The 16,528-nt window shown below is 44.8% G+C and overlaps 1 protein-coding gene and 1 long non-coding RNA gene across 3 annotated transcripts in view; both read right to left on the reverse strand.

Annotated features, from left to right (window-relative positions):
* Window positions 1-16,528, reverse strand: part of LOC144668216 (NT-3 growth factor receptor-like) — a 658,117-nt gene that overhangs the window by 129,418 nt on the left and 512,171 nt on the right. The gene's annotated exons all lie outside the window — the stretch shown is intronic.
* LOC144668217 (uncharacterized) lies at window positions 1,166-14,911 on the reverse strand. The gene is made up of 2 exons (XR_013573456.1): window positions 14,830-14,911; window positions 1,166-5,025 (listed from the first exon to the last, which is right to left on the reverse strand). It is a non-coding gene; the product is annotated as an uncharacterized LOC144668217 (long non-coding RNA).

Consider the following 16,528-nt stretch of genomic DNA (forward strand, 5'->3'; position numbering starts at 1 on the left):
CTTGAATAGGTGGTAACAAGGCTGATAGTTCACACAAGTCACCAAGTACAAACATACAATGCATGAACTAGCATTAGTTCAGCACCCTAGTGATTTAAAATAATTGACAGAAGAACTCGAGTGGAGATGAGGAGAATATTTTTCAATACGTCAAGTTGTTGTGATCTGGAATGCACAGCCTGAAAGGATGGTGAAAGTAAATTTAATAGTAACTTCAAAAGGAAATTGGATATATTCTTGATAAGGAAAAAATTGCAGGATACAGGGAAAGAGCAAGGAAATGGAACTAATTCCTATAAAGAGCCAGCACAGCCAGAAAGGATCAAATGGCCGCCTTCTGTTAAGTATCATTGTATTGAAAGTGCTATCAGAGCTTCAATAATGTGGCACTGCCAGTCAAACAGTCAGCATTTAGTCACTCTTTATGCCAGTGTTTCACATGTCACTAAATCTCTTCGGTAGAAGCAATGCTTAGCCAAAATCATCATGGTGATTACCAATTCCCTTCCAAAGCAATACCTCTGTAGTAATTATGGTTTTATTTAGTGTGCAATGTACCTTTAAGAATAATATTTAAAAGAGATCATATGATCTGTAGTAACCAATGAGAGAGTAGTGTGGGCTACCTCAGCAGTCAGTGTAGAGGTAGAGGTGGAGTTGGAGTTGAAATCACACGTGTAGTTGCTGCTGAGTATATTGTAAATAAACTTAATGTTTCCACCCAAGAAGTGTCTGCAGATCAACCCTATCATGAATAGCACAACTCGGCCACCCTACAACATCGGTGACAGGAACTGGCACAGTGAGTTACTGTATGAACAGACACTGCTACAGAAAACAATCTGAAGCATTTTACCCTCTGGGGAATAGCGACTGGGGAAGACACTAAACCCCATTGCATACAGGGTGTCTCCAGCAGCAGCCACACCCCTCCCCTCCTCCACAAAAAGCCTAAATCAGATGCCAGTTTCCATCTGGTAGAAGCCGAGAGAGTCTGAAACAACTCTGAGTATTCTGAAAATGCAGCAAGTTCTGCAGCTGATGCCTGCCTTGTTCACGCATCTAAACAAGCCGTCAGTTTACGACACTGTCTGGAACGCTCGCTGAGGTCAGTGTCCTGCCAATACCTGTTTAAAATCCAGCAACATTGCAAAAGGACTGCCAACCATTTTAAATAAACTTTATTACTTCATTGATAATCAAACATGAAATGATAAACGGTGAACAAAGAAACAATATCTATCTGTTGATAATTTTACAATAGTTTCACCCGAAATTTATCTTGTACAAATAACCATCCATCCCATCGTGTTTTGTGATGGTGAGTTACAGAGCACTGTTAGTAACTAATAAAAACTCATTCTCAGACAGAATGTCACATCTCAGAGAATTCTACTGTTCACTGCCCAGATCTGTTTTCATGATTGAACAAAAAGGCTTGAGTCTTTTTTAGGTTAAAGCTGCTGTAATTTATCCCACTATTGTCAAGGAGAGTTATTGAACATGTATTAGAGGTAACACTTGTCACAGGCACCACAAGCAGATGGGCAATTTAGGCCTGGAGCACCTTCAGGCTGCAGTTTAGGAGACATTGTCACTTTGTTCGTCAAACACTTGTCAGTGGTATTTGCTCCCCCTCTCTTGGGCTCTGGTGCTCATTGGTGCAGGGAGAGGATGGGGCTGAGGTCCCTCAGACACATTTCTGATTCAAACTGCTTGGTTTTGAATTCTGAACATCAGGAAAATATAAACCAAAACAACCTGTTTTGCATATCCCCAATTTCCTTTGTTTCACCATTGGCAATCGCACCTTTAGCTACCTGCACTCTAAATTCTGGCATTCTTCCCCAATCCCTCTTTTCTAACTTTCTCTTCCCTTTTAAATTGCTCCCTAAAACCTACCTCTTTGACCAAGCTTTTGCTCACCTGTCTTAATATATCATTGTCGTGCAACCTGATGTAAAATTGTGTCCGTTCTTGTGAATTGCCTTGAGATGTTTCACTACATTAAGCTGCTATATCAATACAAATTGCTGTGTGGCTTGAGATTGTCACCCAATTCTGCACACCAACAGGTAAAGTTATCCTCAGGCTCTGAACTTCAGGCAATTCAATAGTGACTTCAATAAGCTTTGGCTTTCTCGGGGGGGGAGGAGTTACTGTGTTGGTGTATTTTTTATCTGCACTCTACTGTGTAATTTCATAATGTTAGATGTTTGCACCACACATTTGTGCTGCATTGTACACCTGTATGCAGTCATAGATGTTTACCGTATGTATGGTATTGTTTAACTGTGTGATATAAAAGTATGGTAAGCCTGTACTGTGTATATGTATGGTATAACATATTGTACAGGGTACCTGCACTATATACTTGTGCCCTATACCTGTACTAACTTAAAACCTTACTAAATAATCAGCCAACCACATTTATAATAAACGATAAAACTTTAATTTCATTGAATAAATCTTCTGAAGTCATTACAATTTTACTTATGACTCTGAGAACATGAAAAATTAAACAAAATAACTTGAAGAGAAATGGCATATTAAAGCCTGATTGTAGTTGGGGGGCGTGGGGGGAGAGGGAGGGGGGCAGAATTTTCCCTGTGGTCTCTCCGAGGTGGCATGAACTGAAGAACCGGCCAGGGCCTTTACAACAGGGATTGGGTTCAGTATTGGAGACTCCAGAGATCCGGATTTAATAATCAAATTTCTCTGGGCTGTAGCTGATCTATGTTTACATGCTGAAACTCTAACCATATTACTCAGTAACCCATCCACAATTTCGCTTCACATACTGACACCAAGCAGTTTTTCATGATGAAGAGATTAAACGGGGAGCCGGGAGAGGGGGAGACAGGAAGGGAGAGTCGCATGGTTTCATTTCTGTGAATATTCTGCAAAGTGACGTCTTTTTCTTTTGGAAGTGATGTTGTCAGATCCTGACAGCAGAGCAGCCGCTCCCGCAGTAGTGTTTAGATCTGAACCCGGGGGCTAGGGGAAAGGGCTTTTCCTAGCGTCAGGGGAATCATCCTTTCAGAAAACAAAATCTTATCCCACATATTTAAAATGACACAATCACAAGCAGGTTCCAGTATGGAAACAGGCCCTTCAACCCAGCAAACCTGTGCCACTGTTTCTCTCCACACGTGGCATCTATTCTAACCCCACTGTCCGTCTTCACCTCGTAATCCTTCAAAATGTCTCATCTTCAAGCAATTCCCTTTTGAACTTATGGTTTCTACTTCAGCAACAGTTTGTGTCAAGGAATACCACGTTCTAACCACCCTCACTGTAAACCATTCTTTCCTTACCTCCCTTTTACTACTTTTCACCATCCTCTTAAGCTAATACCCTCTGGTTACCATCTCACCACAGAAACTGTCCACCGCTTTAACCCTTTCACAACCTTTCATAGTCTTAAATTTCTCAATCAGGCCACCCCCTTGAACTATTTTCAGCTCTAACAAGGGAAACACTAATTCCTCATCATCTGCAGCCAAGTGCCTGGGAGTGAGGGAATTTATTTATGCTCCACACGCAGTGCTTGAACAGAGACTGTAGAGTTCGAAACAGTGTTCCTGTGAGTGAAACAGGCTCAAGCCTTAGCAATGACAAGATGTTGGCTAAGATACCACCAATCAGTAAAATCCAGTCCAATGATTTGTTGGGGCAGGGATAACTTCATCTATTGGCTACAATACATGGTATCATTGAGAAATTCAGCCAGCAGTTACTCCATAAAACAGAAGCAAAGGCAACACTCAGCCAGAAACATCCACTGAACCCCAGATAAAATTATAGTGACTGCATATTTCTTCTAATATAACTCAACCGTGTTTCATCACTGCCACAGCGCTACAAATGTTTTATTAGAAATGCTTGAGAGGATTGTGGTCCCACGTTCCATCTTCAGCTGGTCCTGAATTAGCTGATCTCAACTGAAGGCAGTAATGGGGAGCAACAATTGACCTCAGCACCTCTGCATTAATGAAAGGCAAAAAAAAACCAAATCAGTGAGATTCCCTCCTCCTGTTTGCTAACCAGTGACTCCTGCTAGAAAGGGGACAGGGGACAAAGGAAATGGACAATGGCTAAGAGAACAGGTTAAGGGACAGCAGAGTGAAAGGGAGGGTCATTGTGGACATTTCTGAGTGGAAGTGCCACAGACTGCAGCAACGTTCGATTATCACAGGAGTCTGAGAATGCAGCAATCACTCTTGGATGAATACCGAGGGGCACAAGGGGCTAACAGGGCATCAATACAGATGTTATCATCAAGGAATGATCTTGGGCTTTGGTTAATATGAGATAAGAGATTTTTTTTTCAAACTCTTGCTTCCTCAGACACTTTTGTTCTTTTTTTAGAAACATCTTTGAACTCGAGGCCTTCTTTCAGTGCAGTGGAGTTAGTGGATTTTCATGGATCCAGAGCGTGGATGATTCTCTTGCCCACTTTTTGTGGATGGACCACAGCAGACGGTGTAATTCTCACCCAATATCATCGAACTGTGACGCAGTAGAGGATATGAACTCACGATGCCTTTCTTCTCTGATTCTTGCTGCAGTCTGGCTTCCGTGCCCTACACCACTTCACCCAAAATGACCACTTGAGTGTGAGTAGTTGGCCGGATATTTGACTGCGATGGGCATCACATTCAGGTCAGAGCCTATACTCACCTAGCATTACACATGCATCCACTCACAGGATAGTGACCAGAAGCTAGTACTTGGGCTGGTCCTCTCCCTCCCTAGTCCTGGCTCACTGTGTCAATTGGCCTGCAATTGGACTTGGGGCTTTCTACCCTGCACTCACTACACCAACTGAATAGTGAATAGCTGCTTACAGAGAAAGGAAATAAGCAAGGACACAAGGATAGCCACGATCAGAGACAAAGGTTTTAACAACTGAGCAACATGTGAAACACACTCGAATCTTTGGCATCTTGAATCTAACTCTCGTGGTTCAGTAGATCAGGTCCCAGGGTGGGGTAGGTATTGTGGCCCGCGGCTCTTTAAAACCTACAAAAGAAAAAAAAAACACACAAACAAAAAAAAAAACAAAAAACATCAAATTAAAAACGTGCAAATAAAAATGGAACCCAAATTAAACAAGGTGAAACTGAACTGAAACTTTAACTAAAAATCACAAAAAAACCTTTGGCTGGCTGGAGGGTTAGCACATCTCACAGAAATAACTCAAAGTGCGCCACGTACAATCTTATTACTTTGAAGTGCATGACTGATAAATATTGCAGTCGTTTGTACATAGCAAGACCTCATAAACAGCAAATGAGATGAATGGCCAGTTAATCTGTTTTTGGTGCTATTTAAGGGAAGAATATTGGCCAAGACACTAGGAGATCTCCCAGGTCTTGAATAGTTCCTGGGATCCTTAATGATGAGTCAGACGGGGCCTCATTTAATATATTTTGAGGGGAAACATCTTTAACAAGGCCACCCTCTGTCAATACTGTACCAGAGAGTCAACCCAGATTATGTGTTCCACTGCTAGTGTCAAGTTCTGACAAATCATCCAGTTTGAATCTATTTCACACCAATAAAACAGCTTTTGAAATTAGAAGCAAACTTTGAAATCTCAGGAAGAAGTCTGAATAAAGGGATGGTTTGAAGATTTTAACCCACGAAAATGCACTTTACAAGGGGCTGAGGGTAGACGAACTGTTACTGGAATAATGTTCCAGTCATACTGGGATTTGGGCAGGATTTGATGATGGGGTCCAATTGGCATACAATCTTTACATTTGTTTCCAATAGATTTAATTCTGCAAAAGTTCTGAATTAAAATTTTAAAAGTTTCCATATTGCAAAGGCTCCTCGGTAAAGCACAGATAGTGCAACAGATTCACAGTCAAAACCTCTAACACCAGGTGGATGTGGACTGGAGATAAGCGATTTACCTGGTGAAGTCTGAGAGAGATTAATCCAGCAGTTAGAGGACAGAGTGGGAGTGAGTGACCCGGCAAATATAGAGTGGGAGCGAGTGACCCGGCAAATACAGAGTGGGAGTGAGTGACCCGGTAAATACAGAGTGGGAGCGGGTGACCCAGCAGATACAGAGTGGGAGCGAGTGACCCAGCAGATACAGAGTGGGAGTGAGTGACCCAGCAGATACAGAGTGGGAGCGAGTGACCCAGCAGATACAGAGTGGGAGCGAGTGACCCAGCAGATACAGAGTGGGAGGAAGTGACCCAGCAGATACAGAGTGGGAGGAAGTGACCCAGCAGATACACAGTGGGAGGAAGTGACCCAGCAGATACAGAGTGGGAGTGAGTGACCCAGCAGATAAAAAGTGGGAGCGAGTGACCCAGCAGATACAGAGTGGGAGTGAGTGACCCAGCAGATACAGAGTGGGAGCGAGTGACCCAGCAGATACAGAGTGGGAGCGAGTGACCCAGCAGATTCAGAGTGGGAGTGAGTGACCCAGCAGGTACAGAGTGGGAGTGAGTGACCCAGCAGATACAGAGTGGGAGCGAGTGACCCGGAAAATACAGAGTGGGAGGAAGTGACCCAGCAGATACAGAGTGGGAGGAAGTGACCCAGCAGATACAGAGTGGGAGCGAGTGACCCAGCAGATACAGAGTGGGAGTGAGTGACCCAGCAGATACACAATGGGAGGAAGTGACCCAGCAGATACAGAGTGGGAGGAAGTGACCCAGCAGATACACAGTGGGAGCGAGTGACCCAGCAGATACAGAGTGGGAGTGAGTGACCCAGCAGATACAGAGTGGGAGTGAGTGACCCAGCAGATACAGAGTGGGAGTGAGTGACCCAGCAGATACAGAGTGGGAGGAAGTGACCCAGCAGATACAGAGTGGGAGCGAGTGACCCAGCAGATACAGAGTGGGAGTGAGTGACCCAGCAGATACAGAGTGGGAGGAAGTGACCCAGCAGATACAGAGTGGGAGCGAGTGACCTAGCAGATACAGAGTGGGAGCGAGTGACCCAGCAGATACAGAGTGGGAGGAAGTGACCCAGCAGATACACAGTGGGAGCGAGTGACCTAGCAGATACAGAGTGGGAGCGAGTGACCCAGCAGATACAGAGTGGGAGTGAGTGACCCAGCAGATACAGAGTGGGAGTGAGTGACCCAGCAGATACAGAGTGGGAGTGAGTGACCCAGCAGATACAGAGTGGGAGCGAGTGACCCGGCAAATACAGAGTGGGAGGAAGTGACCCAGCAGATACAGAGTGGGAGGAAGTGACCCAGCAGATACAGAGTGGGAGCGAGTGACCCAGCAGATACAGAGTGGGAGTGAGTGACCCAGCAGATACACAGTGGGAGGAAGTGACCCAGCAGATACAGAGTGGGAGGAAGTGACCCAGCAGATACACAGTGGGAGCGAGTGACCTAGCAGATACAGAGTGGGAGCGAGTGACCCAGCAGATACAGAGTGGGAGTGAGTGACCCAGCAGATACAGAGTGGGAGTGAGTGACCCAGCAGATACAGAATGGGAGTGAGTGACCCAGCAGATACAAACTAAGAGCCAGTAACTCAGCAGATACAGCAATGTCACAGACAGATCTACAGCTTTCAATAAGCAGATTCCATCATGATATTTCACCTCACAGGGCACGAGATGGGTTTTCTTTCTTTTGCTGAATTAATTTGTGTGACTCCCTAATGGACATATTCAGACAGCTTTGATTAGATTGTGATCCTGTTGTGCTCATTCTCGGGGTTCTTTGAAGTTGGTATGGTCGGGAGGTGGAGAGAGACAAGATAAGGAAGCAGTTATATTCCTTAGAATATTTTACCTGAGCTAAGTGGAAAACTGAACCAATTAAAATGAAAATGTATCAAGGGCAGCTTCTCATTGTCATAGTCTTTCTCCAGCCTGCATTTTAGAGGCATCATTTACAGATGAAAAGGAAGGTATGTAAAGGTGCAGTGTAGCAAGACATGTAACAGTCACATCACTCAATAAAATAATAAACAAAGGAATCACAGTGGCCAAGAGAAAACAAGAAATTGTTGAGCCAGAGGAAATCAAATCCAATGACCTCAGTGAAACCCTCTCCCTGTATCAAACTAATTAGCTTCAGTTCATGGAAATATATGAAGGGGAGGAGGCCTTTTAGCCCCTCAAGTCTGTTCCACCATTCAGAGAAATCATGGACGATCTGTGACCTAATCCCATATAGCCCGGAGGTCATGGGGCAGTGCAGTGGGTTAAACAATGGCTTTCCATCTAGGGCGTTAATAGGAGAGTTTCTGCTGTTTGTGACCATATCACGTTCCTGTGAATAGGCTTCCACCCAAATGAGGGGCTCAGGTGACGTCATAAACCATGACCAAGTTATAACTGACGAAAGCACAGATGAAATAAGAGCTCACTGCCTCAGTTACCTTTACTCTGCTGGTTATGACTGATTTAATTTGCTCCTGGGTAGTGAGCTTTCCAGGGTTAATAACCCTGGATCGACCCCAAATTGAGTCTAAAGTTGCGTATGAAAGTGAGTAGCGCTGTTTTAGGATGCAGCACGCTCCTGATTTCACCTCGGAGGGAAGAGGCACAAACTGCAGGTAATTGGATGTGATTAAAAATATACAAGAAGATGCTAATTGCTTTATCTTTACATAGATATTATGAAGGGGCTTGAATGGATGGCTCCATTAATTTATATCAACTAATCTGAAATGTAGCCAGAAATGCTTCCTCCTCTTATCATGCCCTATGAGGGCGTTGGTGACCATGGACCTTCATGGCATTGGTCCATGATTATGCTTGGCAAAGTACTGTAGTGCTTTCCTGTTGCCTTCTACAGGATGGCTGACCAGGAAACTCTCCCGCTCTTTAAGCCATCAGGCCTATAGGAAGGATTTACAAGCTGATAATCAACCTGTTTGGCTACGTTATGGATGCAGCTTCCGTGGTCATCAAGTCCTGAAGTGGGACTTGAACCCGGAGCTCCTGGCCCAGAGGTAGTGATGCTACCCATTTTACACTACAAGACCTCCCCCAATAATACCGGTTCCCTGTATTACAACAGGAAGGATGGGTAGGGCCAGGACATCGAAGTCATTTATGGACCAAAATATGGTAAGGTTGTGATTCTGGTTAAGCCTAAATAGGCCACAGGATCACTTTGCCTGAACCTTTCCTGTGAAACTGTTTACATCAATACATTCACAAATCGCACAAAGAGCTTGCATCTGGCTTGTGTCACCACAGCTGAAGTGTCATAACTGGTATGCAAATTTGTCATACTTCCATCTGATTGTCAGAAAGATTATATTCATAAAGCTGTAATAGATCCCAACTGAACTGGCAGACATGTACTAATGAAAAGCTGGCGTTTAGACTTCCATGGAAAGATTACTGAGCACATGTGAAACAACAGATCAATAATGAATAGGTAGCAAATAGTTCCCAATAACAACTGAAGACAAAGTCATGAATGTACCAAACATGCTTCAAAATCCTGTTTAACACCAATTTGAACTTTACTTCATCTGACTGGAAATAAGGTTTGTAACTTAACATAGACATGAAAAAAGTGCAACATTTGCAAGAAATATATTAAACTTACCTATATAAAAGCATTTTATCTGTTTAGAATGAGTCCATGCCTTCCATTAAAAGCCTGTGCCTTTCTGAGAAGCCTGGCGCTGGATTTCATGGAATCTCCTCAAAGACTCTTCCAGCATGCATTTACACCTATAAGCCCTGGAATTCTTTTGGCATGGACACTAAGATTATGGTAGAGCATGCCAGCACTTATTGTTTGTAACCTTTATTCATGCACTCCTCCATTCCTGTGTATAATGGAAAAGTCACTGAGAAGGCCTGGAGGAACCATTTTTAGAAGCAGTAAATGTAACATAAGGTAAACCATGAAATCATAGAATGATGTGGCAAAGGAGAAGGCCATTCAGCCCATCATGCCTGTGCCAACTCTTTGAAAGAGCTATCCAATCCATTACACTCTCTTTCTCTTTCCCTATAACCCTTCAAATTAATCCTTTTCAAGTCTCTGTCCAATTCTCCTTTAAAAGTTACTGTTGGCTCTGCTTCCACCATCCTTTCTGACAGTGAATTCCAGATTACAACAACTCACTGTAAAAAAAAAACTCCTCTCAAACATTTTGTTGTGGTAACATAATGTAAGTCATTAAGTTTATGGGGTTATTAAATTATTAAATGGAAAATATTACATGTGTGACAAAAGCCTTTTTGATATTGAAATTTGGGATCTTTATGTTTTACGATGTGTTATTTATTTTATTCATGCTTACCTCGGAACTTACCTACCTGCAAAATAAAATATTAAGTAGTAACAGCAGGCTCTCCATCATTATTTGGAGGGAGGTTTTGAATAAAAGTCGAAAATGTAAGTTTATTGGTCCAAATATTCCTGTAACTGTTCAACTAATTGTATCCATCATCAGTTATACTTAGGGCTGAATTTTCCCCCCGTTGGGGGGAAATTGATGGGTGGGCGCGTGCGGGCGAGTTTCCGATCGGCGCCCCTGATCGGAGGCGCAGTGTCATTTTACGTGGGCGGGCCAATTAAGGCCCGCCCAGGGTGACATCAGCAGAGAAGCACTATGCGCTCCCTGTGTGGGTGGGAGGGAATCCCAAAATCGAGAGTGCGCTTTTTCACCCATGCGCACAAAAGAGCGACTCATCTCCCTGAGGCTAAGTGCTGCCTCAGGGAGATCGCCTCTACTTTCAAAAATATTAAAAATAGAAAAAAAATTTCCCTTACATGTCCCCCTCATGTGACAATGTCTCATGAGTTGGGACATGTTCATAATTTCCAAAAAAACTTTATTAAAATGTTTAAAACCCTGCATGAAACCTCATCCCGTCGGTGGATGAGGTTTCATGTTTTTTCTACTTCCCGCCGGGGCTCCCGGCCGACCTGACAACCTTATGGTTGGACGGGCAGGTCCTTTAATTACATAATTGACTCTGTCAATGGCCTCAATTGGCCATTGACAGGTCAGCGGGCGCACAGCTGATTTCGCTGCGCCCCCGCCCACCTGAAGATTTAAATGGGGTGGGGTAGCATCGGGAGTTCCCCCCGATGTCACCGCGGGTCATTTTATGCGTCGGCGAGCGGGCCCCACCCCCGCTCGCTGACAGTAAAATCCAGGCCTTAATTTTGCCTGTTTAATCTCCATGATATTTTGCACTACAAGTTGAAGGAAGTGTGTGGTAGAAATGATGACAGAGCATCTGGGGCCTGAGTAACAGGACAAGTTAACTGTGTGTGTCTAATTAACCAATCAAATTGAAGGATTGGGAAACGAACAGCATAAGGATGGACAAGGAAGTGTAAGTTTTAATAGGAAATACTAATGGCGGAATTTAAGGTCCCTGACACAGGTCCCATCTGGCGGGAATCCAGTGCCGCATTGTTGGGGAGGCCTGACCAAATTAAGTGCCTCTCGGGCATATGGCCAGCATAAGGCCTTCCCTGGGATTTAGGGTCCAGGGCAGTGGGCCTCTTCCCGACGTCGGGTCTCTCAATCGGGCACTGAATGCCTGAAAACGAGGGACCCCTCCCAGTAGGCTGCTGGAAAAGCCGATAGGGTTTGCTGGATGTCACTCAGGAGGCATAGGAAAGCTGTGCACTTTCCATTTAATCACTGAGCCATTATTAAATTCCAGTGGGCTCTTGGATAATTGGTGTCAATTGATCATCAAGGAGCCTAACTGACATCCCGCCACAAGTTTCCCACATAGGCCCCTTCCCACCTCCGATTTAATTGTGGGTGGTTTTCCCACCAGTGGGAGTCTGGTCTGCAGCCTCTCCCACAATTAAGTGGGCCCAGCTACCCTGTGTCAGCCATGACAAACTGGATTAAATTCTGCCGTATATCAAATCAGGTACAGAAAGAGAAATAAAGAGAGGAAAAGAAAGATTGGATGATGAGAGAGAGAGAGAGACAAAAAAAGAAAGGAAAAGTAGAAAAAAGCAATTTCATTTCATTTCCAGCAACAATTCAAATCAGAAGAATGAGACTCCATGCTTGTAACAGTTGATTTTCAGTGACAGAGAGGTTGTGTGGTAGTATTTAACACTTAACATATCATTTAAATGGTAGTTAGCCTTGAAGTGACTTGCCTTAACTTTCTCTGGCCAATTTCCTATGTATCTACGGTGCAAGTACTGGAGCTTCATGTTGTTGTTACTGGTCCTTAACCAGACCTTGGGACATGGGGGGAGGTCTGATTAGGGACCAGTAATGTACTGTTTAAAGTAGCTAAAGGTTGAGATTAAAGACCCGGCTTTTAGAATAAAGTCACAAGATTCCAACGGTTTTGAACGAACACAGTAAACTATACAAAGTCAGAAAAGTATCTACTAAAAGAATCTACTTATACTCTAACATTCAGAATTAACATGAGGTACTCATAAATTAACAGACAAACTGTGGTCCTACACACCACCCTACAGAGTAAATGACAGACACAGGCAAGACAGAATCCTTTGATTTCTCAAGAACCCACCCAGACATTAGCCAACCAATCTCACTCAAACCTTGTCTTTTTCACAAGGGTTTCCAATCTCCACCTTTGAAAATCCTGTCTTGGAATTCTCTCCAGGACCTCAAACTGACTGAAGAAGAGTTGTTCACTTTGAGTTTACTCTTTAAAACTCTGTCTCCCATTTTAAGGATTTCTAGACTTTACTCCAGAATCTAATCACTGGCACAATTCCAGTTCTTTAGCTACTCTGAGCAGAGCATTAATCCTGGGTTCTTCTGAGCTCCAATCCCCCCAGTTGCATTGAACAAATGTTGCTTGTGGCCTTCCCTGAGCTTCTTTGAGTCCTCGCCCGCTCAGCAACATTGAGCTAGTGACCTTCCGCTGACTTCTCAGCTCCCGACGGGATGCTTCTGAGCCCTGACTGCACAGAGCCACCAAATAGCTCCTGGGGCTTCACTTAGTCCGCGGCTTCTCAGAGCTAACAGCACTTCAGCTGTATGGAGCCGCAACCTTATTTTTAACCTGCTCCTGACTGACTGACTAAAATTGACTGACCCTGAACTGGTCTTCACTGATCTTTGAACTGACCAGGGGAGCTATCAACACACAGTGGGTCCCACCCTTGTTATTAGGCAGGAACCACTGTAAGAGCATTGGAACATCCTCTCCCTTCAACGTTATGATGTCCATAGAGCGTAAACCTACATGGTACATACAGACACACACATATACACACACAGACACACATATACACACACACAGACACACATACACACACACAGACACACATATACAAAGACACACATATACACACACAGACACACATATACACACACAGACACACGTATACACACACAGACACACACATATACACACACACACACATACACACACAGACACACATATACACACACAGACATGGGCCAGGGGTATCCCCCCCGTCGGGTGGGTTGGGTGAGCGGGTGGGAGCGGGGGTGGGTGGGGGCGGGTGGGTGTGGGCGGGGGCGGGCAGACGGGGACGGGTGGGGGCGGGGGTGGAGGTGCGGGCGAACCCGATCGGGTCCATGCTGGCATTTTACATGGTCGGGCTAAGTAAGGCCCGCCTAGCGTGGCACACGCCCGGAAGCGCTGAGCGCTCCTTGTGCAGGCTGGGGTGGGGGGGGCGGATTCCCTGTGCAGGCTGGGGGGGGTGGGGGGGGATTCCCTGTGCAGGCTGGGTGGGGTGGGATTCCCTGAGTGGTTCCCTGTGCAGACTAGGGGGGTGGGATTCCTTGAGTGGTTCCCTGTGCAGACTGCGGGGGGGGTGGGGGGGGGGGATTCCCTGAGTGGTTCCCTGTGCAGGGTGGGGGGGGAGATTTGTTTCAGTTTTAAACTTTTAAATAAAGGATTTTTAAACTTTTAAAACATGTCCCCTCATGTGACACTATCACACGAGCTGGGACAGGTCAAAGAATAAATGTATAAATTTTTATTAGATTTTATAACACTTCATGAAACCTCATCCCGCCCGTGGATGAGGTTTCGTGAAAAATGCGAAGGCCGCCTGGGCTCTTCGCCTGCCCCCCGCCAATCTTACGGACAGCTCATTAAATTGAGTTAATTAGGCCTTTGACAGTTTGGCGCAGCTGACATCGGGTCGCTTGCCCAATGTCATCGCGCGTCTTCTTACACATCGGCGAATGGGCCCTACCCCCCACCCACCCCCTCCCCCGCTCACCGGCAGGCCCTACCCCCCACCCCCCATCCCCCACCCACCCCCTCCCCCGTGCGCCGATGGGAAAATGCTGCCCATAATGAATTGAGTTCATAGTATTGTTCAATGCATTTGAATGGGTATCTAGACATTGAGATGCAATTTCTGGGAAGCCATTGGCAGGGGGTACATCTCTCAGAGCAACTTCTTGATTCTCACATTGAATTGTACATCTGTCTATGCCTGAAGTTGCTGTGGTGTTTGAGTTTAAGTAACAGTGAGGGCTAGTAGCCCCACTGCTATTTTTGGGCCACGAAGAAACCTTTCACTAACACAGAGCACAGCTGGCAAAGATCCAACTTAAATTAATTTTTTAAATTTCATATATTTCTTGGCCTTCACAATAAAAAGCCACAGCCCTAGAGGGAGATGGTGAGATGGTGGCAGAGTGGTAATGCCAGTGTACTAGAAACCTAGAGGCCCAGGTTAATGCTCTGGGAACATAGGTTCAAATCCCACCAAGGCACCAGGCGGAATTTAAAATCTATTAATAAATCTGGAATATAAAGCTGCTCTCAGTAATAGTGACCATGGAACTATCATTGATTCTTGTAAAGATCCATCTGGCTCAGTAATATTGGTTAGGGGATGAAATCTGCTGTCCTTACCTGGGCTTTGGGAAAATGCTTTGGGTGTCCAGGGGCTATGAAAGGTGCTAAGTAAAAGCAAGTCTTTTCCACTGTGTCTCCTGCCAATGTGACGTGGCCCGTGCAAGATGGCTGCCAAAACTGACTGCGCGTGCGCACTGGTCCGTGCGCGCTGGTCTGTGCGCGCTGGTCCGTGCGCGCTGGTCCGTGCGCGCTGGTCCGTGCGCACTGGTCCGCGCGTGCGCAGAAATCCTGTCAGGCCGGTGGGGCGATATAACAGGGATACGGGGCCGACATCAATTTCAGGGAACTTAATCCCCCGCACGAACCTCAAAACCCCCTCTCCTTAGCTGGGAAAACTCCCTGCATAATCCCCCCCACCGCCGCCACCCAGCCCCCAGAGATCTGGGCTGTGTGTCAGGCGGGGAACGCCCTGGGATAGGCTGCAGCCCAGGAGCAGCGAGAGAAATGTTGCAGCTAGGGGGAAGAGCACAGTAGACTGTATCAGGGTCACACACAATCACTTTTTCTTAGATCACCATTCCCATAACCGTTAATATTACATTAAATGACCAATTTATTATTTTGCGGTGTGAATGTTACTTGTCACTTATCAAACTGAGTTTATGATCCCAAGCTAAAGTTTTAATAAAATACAGAATGTAAAACCATACTCTGTGATATACTATAGCCTATAATACACCACAGTATATTGTATTCTTTAGCTTAATGTAATTTTCAGTAATATACTGTAGTTTATAATATGACATAATCTGTTAGATAACTTAGTATAGTCTGTTATATTACAGAATAATAATTACATTCAAATATATATATTCTGTAATACATAGCATAGTTTGCAATAATCTTATATATAATACAATTTAGTCTGTAATGGTATTTATTCTGTAAATTTAGCATAGTCTGATATATTGTAGTCAGGATTATAAATATAACAATGTGTAGTAGAGTCTCTTATGCTACCCGTTTACTGAGTGCAGTGCATTCATACGGGGTGTGTTGCTATAAATTTCTCCTCTGTAAGGCAGAACGTGATGTAGGTGCTGGCGAATAATTCCATTTAAAAACCTGATGAGTGTCCTGTGATTCTGTTGGTTGTTTTTCCTGATTTTGTACAGGAAGTTTCAGACTGGCTGGAATTAAAACTCAAAGATGGTCAAAGAAATCCACACCCCATGCTCCCAAACCCCGCCCAGAACTGTTCATGTACAGTGTTCGCAACAAACTCAGCCTTTTTATCGGGACTGCTAATTCATAAAATCTGTTCCTGAATGAATTTCCATCAGCAACAGTAATTTGGCCTCTAATTCGTCTCAGAATGTCCCTCTTTAGACCACTTCCCAAAGGGAGCACCTGAGTATCATATATATTTGGCTGTAACATTTTTTTCATTCTTTCATGGGATGTGGACGTTGCTGACAAGGCCAGCATCTGTTGCCCATCCCTAATTGCCCTTGAGAAGGGTGAGGTGAGCCGCCTGCTTAAACTGCTATAGCCCAACTGCTGCATGTACCCCCACAGTGCTACTGGGAAAGGGATTCCAGGATTTTGATCCTATAGCAGCGAAGGAACAACAATATGGTTCCAAGTCAGGATGGTGTGTGGCTTGGAGGGTAACTTGCAGGTGGTGCTATTCCCATGCATCTGCTGCCCCTGTCCTTCTAGGTGGCAGAGGTCGTGGGTTTGGAAGGAGCTGTGG

This window comes from Cetorhinus maximus, chromosome 26, assembly GCF_964194155.1.
Source record: "Cetorhinus maximus chromosome 26, sCetMax3.hap1.1, whole genome shotgun sequence".
NCBI classification, from domain to species: Eukaryota; Metazoa; Chordata; class Chondrichthyes; order Lamniformes; family Cetorhinidae; genus Cetorhinus; species Cetorhinus maximus.